The sequence below is a fragment of the Cavia porcellus genome, unplaced genomic scaffold, assembly GCF_034190915.1.
Source record: "Cavia porcellus strain 051 isolate PalLab524CR breed Dunkin Hartley unplaced genomic scaffold, mCavPor4.1 scaffold_15, whole genome shotgun sequence".
Classification (NCBI taxonomy): domain Eukaryota; kingdom Metazoa; phylum Chordata; class Mammalia; order Rodentia; family Caviidae; genus Cavia; species Cavia porcellus.
The window spans coordinates 8757917-8765100 of record NW_026947498.1 but is presented as its reverse complement, the minus strand read 5'-3'; the positions used below and the strand labels follow the sequence as shown (position 1 = coordinate 8765100).

At 56.0% G+C, this 7184-nt stretch overlaps 1 long non-coding RNA gene across 1 annotated transcript; it reads right to left on the bottom strand.

The window, feature by feature from the left end:
- Nucleotides 1-1976: 1976 nt before the first annotated feature.
- Nucleotides 1977-4573, bottom strand: LOC134470443 (uncharacterized). The gene is made up of 3 exons (XR_010039323.1): nt 4129-4573; nt 3564-3673; nt 1977-2938 (listed from the first exon to the last, which is right to left on the bottom strand). It is a non-coding gene; the product is annotated as an uncharacterized LOC134470443 (long non-coding RNA).
- Nucleotides 4574-7184: the final 2611 nt, after the last annotated feature.

The following is a 7184-nucleotide window of genomic DNA, read 5'->3' as shown; positions in this document are numbered from 1 at the left end:
ATGTGGCACTCATTGAGGCTGCCCCAGGCTGGCCCAGATAGCCCTGCGAGTACCCTGCCCGATGTCAGGGTCATCTTACCCTGCTCCCTCTCTGGGGGCTCCAGCAGCTGCAGAGCAGAGTCCTGGGTGGGCTCCTGCCTGCTTTTGGGCACCCCTGTGGGCCGACTCATTCCTGGGGTCCCCCTGGGAGCACCTACTCTCTGATCTCCTGATGGCTGACCATGTGCAGAGCTGGCTGGGCCCGCAGGGCTTCTGCAGCCCTGACACTCTGAGATGCATCCTGCCAGTGGCCAGCACAGGGGCTAAAGACCCAACCTCACGGGGTGGACGGTGCCACCTGGAGTTGGCCGAATCTCCTTTCCTAGTGTACCTCAGAGAAGGGAAGTCTTTAGTATTGGTGCCACTGCCCCTTTGTCTGTCGTCAGCAGCTTGTCCCCTATGTAAGAGAGCAGGGGTAGATGCCAGGTTCTGGGTGATTTTGTGGACCAGACTCCCGTAGCATCCTAGGGGCACATGGTACCCCAACTCCCAGAGCTGTAAGGTAGCAAACTCCTGGAACTGCTGACATGACCCTCTTGTGAGGGGACACAGCTGGGCCTCTTAGGTGGAAGTGAGGTCCAAGGGTCTGGCTTTGGGGTTCTTGTGGGGTTCCCATCCCCAACAGCCCTATTGCCAGTCTGTGCTGGCCCTGCAGGTCTCACTGCTTGGGAGGGAGGGGCCACCTAGGTGCTGGCTCATGCTCACTTAGTGTTTATGGAGCTTGGAAGTCCTACCAAACCTAAGGGACCCAGTAAGAGATCTCCGTGGTGGGGTGGCATTCAGGGAACAGAAGAAGCCCTTAGGGGCAGAAGCAGGGGACTGTTGGTTCCCTTTGTAGTGTGGCAAGGTTCTGCAGATCCAGGTGAGATCCTGATCAAACCACAGAAGCAGCAGCCCTGTGTGGATTGGGGAATTTGTACCTGGGAGAAACCTGCACGGCCCCGGCCACCTCCAGCCTTAGTCAAGTTAGGAACCCCCGGTAGTGTGCGGCACAGGGCATGTTTCATTTCCCCACTTCACTTAGAGATACTTCGGACGTGTGGGTCATGGTGACGCTGCCCAGGTTACTCTTAGGGGACCTGCAAGCTGATTTTTCTAAAAACACTGATGCCGCTTGGGCCTGCAGGCATCTGGGGGTAACTAAAATGGGCTAGGGGTGTGCCATCTCAGCCATGTGATATGGCTGTCCCTTTGACACCGGATCCCTGTGCTCAGGTTCAGCCAAGCCCAGCATATATATGAGTCAATCATTGAAAACCACACTTCCAGCATGTGACATGGGCCAAACTGGCTCCTTCATTTCTGCCTACATCTGTCCATCCACACATCCTCTATCTATTCACCTACTCCCTGTGCAGTCATCAATCCATCTCTTTCCCATTCTCTGTCCATCCATCTCCCCTCCCCCACCACCCCCATCCATCCATTCATCTCTACCCATCCTCCACCCACCCATCCTCCTCCCTACCCATCATCTCCTTAGCCACCCACCCCCATCAACGCTGGCATTCATCTCTCCCTCCATCCTTCATCCTTCTGTCTTTCCTGCATCCATCCATCCATCCATTCATCTGTCCTTCTGACAGTCACCAAAAAGTCAAATGCGGAAAGGTGCAAGGGATCTGTTCACACACTAGGGACCACATAATCCAGCTGAGGGCCTGCATCCCGCAGCAGTGTCCTCCATGAGTCCAGCTCCTGGAGCCCATGACAGTGTCTGACACAATCTGCATAAAGGACCTGCACTACGAGGGCCCAAAGGGCAGTGGTAGAAGACAGACAGTCTGTGCTCACAGGATGGAGGAGCTGGGCCAGCAGCCTGCAGATCACCGGAGCCAGGAAGCAAGGCTCAGGGTAAGGACCAGGGCTCCCCTGAAGAGAACCACCACCTCCCCAGTGATATCGAGGACACTCAGTTCCACACCAGAAACAAATAATCGAGTTTAAGACCACAGTAATAAGATTGTAGCGTGTGCAAAAGATGAGAAGTATAAAACATAAGAGGCCTTTCTACTGAGAACGGGGAGAGAGAAAACCAACCCCCCCCCCACCACCACTAAAGTCTGGCTTTCTCTGTCTGGAGGACACGTGGAGTGGAGCCATATAAGTAGCTTAGGTTTAAGGTGGTGCCTGAGGGGCATTAGGGATGCGCAGGTATCTCATTGGTATTCATTCTCCCCCACCCCCCAGGCAGATTCCTAGGGGTGGGGAAGATAGAGCCACAGGTAAATTCCCAGGGGCAGGGAAGACTGAGCTTTGTTCCACCTCTAAAGCTCTACCAGCTAGTGTCCTGTCTGGGCCAAAAGCCTTTCACACAGTATCTTGACTAAATAACCTGATTACACACATGAATCTAAAACTACATTCAGATCATATCAAGGAGCTATTGCAATCACAAGCCTTGCTTGCCATTAACTTTCCACAGCAGGGCAGCACTGTGAAATGCCCCAGGGAATCTCCGGCGTGTCAGACACCCTCTTCCCTTCTGGTGAGAGTCCTCAGGCATTCTTCCATTTTCCTTTTCCTCCTCAGCAGCCACGCTCTCCTCTGTTGCATCCTTGCAATTCACAGCTGCCCTGGGGCCACCCCTCTGGCCAGAGGCTTCACATCTCCCTGCTGGCTCTGCACTGTTAATTCCCAGTGTAGAGCTGGCCAGAAGCCCTCCCCAGTAACCCCGCTGATAACTCTCTCCACTGCTTGCTTGATCTCTGGGCCTTAAACCAACCTATCATTAGGTGCTGAAATCCAGAGGCCTCACCAGCTCCATGAGTATGTCCTTGTCACTGCTGTCCCTCCACAGGACACCGACTGCCCTCTGCAACCCAGGCAGCCTCTCTCTGAGGTGGGCGTGTCTCTAGTGTCCTCCAGGGGACTTTGCTGTTTTCTTCTGTTTGTCCACCTGAAAATCGTAGCATTAGGTCTCAGCACTGGGGCACTGTCCCCTTGGCCTCCCCCTTCAGGAGCTGGGGACGCTGGTCTCCTGCAGGTAGCCAGCGTTACCAGGACATCTGGAGTCCCAGGACTCCCGTCTCTCAGCTCTTTTCGTCCTCTGCCTGGAGAGCCCAGCCACTCTGCCACAGGCAATTCCAGCTCCCCTCTGCCCCCCCAAGGCCTTCTCTCCTTCTGTCTCCTTAGAACCCTAAAGTCTCTGTCCATGGGATAGGTCCCAGTCTCTGTCCCCTCGCTCTGTCATCAAGGCCTCCTCCCCATCTTCACCTGCTTTCTCCGCCCCACACCTGGGCTCCCTCCTGACCCTGATCCTGAGTGGGATGCGGGCTCCCCCTCCAGGAGGGGCAGGGAGAGGGCGCCAGCCACACTCCTGTTCCTTGCTGCCTGTTGGAGGGTTCCCACATTAAACCCCACCCCGGGCATGGGTCCTGGTCAGCCTCACCGGTCACTCTCAGTCTGCCCTGCTCCACAACCCCTCACAATGTTTCTTCCTCTCTGCCTTCTGACTCGGGGTGGCGGAGCTGTGCACCGTGAAAACACCAGAAGCACCCCAGAAGATCGCTGCCATGATTCACCTAAAGTGCCACACGGTACCCCAGGGACAGACGTGCCTTGTGCGGGCCATCAGTTTTCTGCTGTCCACGGTGTTACTGGCCTTGGACTCGGCCTCCCGAGGGCTGGTTCTCTAGGTGAAAGAAAAAAACAAGAGTAAGTCTAGGGACTTGGTCTGGAAAAGGACTCACCAGACATGAGAACCACACAGACTGTTCCCAGGCTGGCCCCGGGTGGCTGTGGTCTAGTTGGGGCAAAGTTAGGGCGATGGTTTAAAGAAAGAGAATGAGCTTTAGTGACACAGTGCGGCCTCAGTAGACATTGGGAAACCAGGAAAATGGCCAAAAGCTGGATCTCTGGATTCTAGTGCCATCTCCAACCGGATCTCCTCTGTGAAAGGGAAGCCAGAGGAGCCCTGTGTCTCTGCTCTTATGAGTCTATGCCAGGACCCTGGACTGGGGAGCTCCTGTCACACCCCGTAGGCCCCCAGCATGTGACATGGACACATGTCACAGACCCCTGCTTCCCACCAGCACCTTGCTGGTGGGGATCTGCACCTCCCCACGCCCCATGTGGTGCCCACCTTACCTGATAACCACAATCCCACCCCTATCCGGTCTCCGGCGCCAACTGACAGGGCTCTGTCCCGTGCTGTGTGTCTGTCCCTCCATCCGTGCCAGCTCCCACCAGCAATCATGACCCCAGCAGGGCTGAGATTGGGAACCCAGTGATCGCCCCACTTCACTCAGGGCCTCTGTTCCCCTTAAGGAAGTGTCAGGTGGGGCTGGAGCCTCATTATGGCACAGGTCCCTTCTCGGGGACAGATGTGTTGATGCACAGGAAGGCTTTTCCGTGTCTCCGAGCATCCTGTGAGTTAGGGCAGTTTATTAAATCCAGTGTAATTTGTTCTGGCTGGGAGGGGTGCTTCTACGGCAGCCTGTGTCAGGTCAGTCTATAGCCCCTCCCTCCCCACGGAGACATTTGTCCCTCAGCAGTGGCCTTGTGAGAGATTGCATCAGCTGGGAGTATTTCACTGTGGCTTTTGCATTCTTCCAAGAGGGTCATGTGGGCATGGCTCAGGATGGGGCTGAGGGCTGTGGATGGGAGGAGGCCATGGTGTTAGCCCCATGCCTGGGGCTCAGTGCCACCTCTTATGTCATTTGGGTCTCTCCTGTGCCCTCAGGTGAGCCATCAGGTTCAGAAGGGAAGTGTGGGAGTGCTTGGGCATGCTGGGTGTCCCCCTGCAGGACCTGTTGAGAAGTGGGGTGCCATCCATGCAGAGTAGGAACAGATGGCAGGGCTGATCTCTGTTCAAGGCCAGAGATGTTTGCACTCAGTTGGAGCTGGGCTTCTGTTTCCTGGGTGAAGCAAAACCATCCTCACTGCTGGATGCACACGGGTGTGAGTGCCCGCTGTGGGAAAGGGGAGCCTCTCTCCCCACTGGTGGGGACAGCCGTGTCCTTGGTGGGTGGGGCTTCAGACTGGGTGAAACCCACTCCCTGCTTGCTGTGATGCCCTTGTGTGTGACAGGCAGTGAGTTATATGGAAATATCACAGGCAGGCAGGCAGGCCGGGCTGGGCCCTGGAGGAGCCTGTGCAGAAACCCAGAGACCTCACAGCCCTAGAGGACACAGACACTGAGATCTGCTGTGGGCCAGATCTCAGGACAAAAGCTCCAAAAGTACACCCACAACCTAAGGATAAGCATGAGGGATTGATACTCTGATTAGGTGTGGATCAGCTGAGGAAGCCAGGAGTCCCCAGCCCAACCCCTGCAGGAAGATTCAATGCTCGAAGCATGCCTGGTTGCTATGGGACTTGATTCCCCATTTGTCCTCGATTTAATCATTTTCACCTGTGCAGTTAATCTTATTGGCTGACCATCGTTCTGCCCCACCTCATGCCCACCTAGCAAGCTGCCATGATTTCCCACCTTTTGAGCTGCCTTACTTTGTGATTTTGCTCTGTAAAAGTCCTTAGAAAAGACAGAGTTAGGGCCTGGGATTTAGCTCAGTGGCATAAGCGCCTGCCTGGCAAGCGTGAGGTCATGAGTTCGACCCCCAGTACCATAAACGAAAAAAGACACAGAGTCCTTGGCAAGCCACTGGGGACCCTTCTGTCTCTCTCAGACAGAAGCTTTCTTTCTTTCAATAAATATATTCTGCTTTTAGCTTCATAGAATTCTTCAATTTTAGACAACACGAACACTCGTACCAGACACGGGAGTTTCGCTCCCTATAGCAAATGTGTATGTGTGATAATGGGGTGCAGGTCCCCGTGATCTGGGGTAAACTCCTTCCATAGGAATAGCAGTGAGGTCATCCCCACTGCCTCTGCTCAGGACTGGAAGCTGGGGCTTGTTCCAGATCACCACTGCTGCTGGAGTGAGGTTTGACACTGGGGATGAGTGGTGTCCATACACAGTGACACTGGAAAACCGGCCCTTGCTCCTCAGGGCACTGCCAGGCAGTGCCACTACTAAATAGGATCAGGTCCCCACATTGGGGCCAGGGAGAGATGTCCAGGCAGGCGAGGCTCTCAGTGTAGCCCTGAAGGAGGTGCCTGGACCAACCCAGAGGGATCAATGCCAGCAAAGTACAGCTGGGCACCTCCCTCCCAGGCCTGGCCCAGGCTGTGACCCCTTGTGTTTCACATGGCCCGGGCCATTCTGGAGCCTGTCCTGGAAAGAGCCCTGTGGTAGGAAGCAGGCTGTGCTGGCCTGGTGTGTGCTGTGGAGCTCACCCGTGGTCTGCATGGCAGCAGCCCTGTCTTGCAGAAAGCCCCAACCCCTGAGCCCAGAGCTCTGGGATAGATGTCACTCCGGATCCTGACTGGCAGGTAAGGTCCCCAGAGAGCTTGGGGTGGGCTCACGGGAGCTCCTAGGGGAGCAGGGCTTCCCCCCAGACCTGGCCCGGGACTGCAGGACCCCAGGAATGGGCAGTGCACAGTACAGGGACCTGGCCACTGTGACCCTCCTACCCTGCCTCCCAGCGCTGCATTTAGGTGATCTAGGCTCTCTGGGCTCTATAGACCCCGCCCAGATTAGGGAACTGCCCCCAGTAGACTGCAGACCTGAGGACCGTGCTAAAGTTGGGGAAAAGAGCTAAGCTCCCAAAGGTCTAAGACCTCTGAGGGCTCTGCAGCAGCTCTGGACTAGGGAACCCTGATTGGTTTCAGTTTTGATTTCCTTTCAGCTCAGGGCCCCTTCTTGCTCTGGTGAGTGTCATTCCTGCTCTCGTCCTGCCTCCCGCTCTGGTGGGGGTTGGTTCCCCTCTGGTCCTGCCTCCCTTGGGCTTGTCACAATTGTGTGTGTGTGGGGGGGGGGGGGGTGTTTCCAGAATGAGCAGCGTGGGTGTCACTGATTGCACCCGGGGCAGTGTAGCCAGCTTTGCGCTAAGCTAAGCCCCTCAGGGGCTGGTGAGTGTCACTGCCTGGGGGCTCCAGGACAGCACAGGAGACCCTCCCCAGAGGAGGTGAGGAGGTACACCTCAGGTGACCCAGGGATCACCCAGGCCCCACGAGTGTTTCTCTCAGCCTCAGAGAGAGCCAATATGGGGGACCTGGCCCACTCAACTGCAGTGACAGTGAACCACAGTATCCCACTCATGTCAGAGCCCTGAGGGGCACCTTGGAGACCCCTGTGT